Genomic DNA, 711 nt, shown 5'->3' with positions numbered 1-711 from the left:
GTAAACACAGAGCGCGGACCGACGCATCAGAATCAGCTTCCTCTTTCTCGGCTTTCTCACCCGTCGGCACGAACACGGACACGCCGTTGGGGCTAACAGCCGACAGCTCGCTGATTCTGATCCTCACTTTGTGTTTTTATTTTTTTTGCCCTAGATTCTGAGCTGCAGGTTTTGTCTATATCCAACCAAAGTTCACTGAACCAACAGCAAAAGAAGATCAAACTACGATTCACATTTGATAAATGTCATGCATTCACTCTTACCTTTGCTGTTTAGCTTCCAGCACGACAAAATTACACTTCCTGCACAGCTTTCTGTACTTGAAGAACAGTTTCCACCTCAAATATCTGTGAGCCTAATTTCTGCTGTTCAATACTGAAGAAATGTAAACTTTTTAAAATCATGCAACATTGTAAAATGCTTGGCTGTATTTCTAATAAAACCTCTGTAACTTCACTTCAGCAGCATCAGGTAATATTCACATGTTGATTCATGGTTTTCTTCAGTTGTTGTTCTACTGCAGAATATTTTTAAGCTTATCTCCTATAAAAAGCCAGAACAGGAAAATCTCCTTCATGTTTTTCTGTTTTGTCCTCAGTTACTTTGACACATCTGCTGTGATGCTCACACCTCTGATGAAGTCTCACATGTATCAGTATTGATAAAAGACAAGAATTATTATATTTCTAACTGTCTGATTCAAAATTGAAT

This window comes from Pundamilia nyererei, unplaced genomic scaffold (assembly GCF_000239375.1).
Source record: "Pundamilia nyererei isolate P.nyererei 1_Seehausen unplaced genomic scaffold, PunNye1.0 scaffold00949, whole genome shotgun sequence".
NCBI classification, from domain to species: domain Eukaryota; kingdom Metazoa; phylum Chordata; class Actinopteri; order Cichliformes; family Cichlidae; genus Pundamilia; species Pundamilia nyererei.
Note: the sequence above shows the minus strand (reverse complement) of the source record.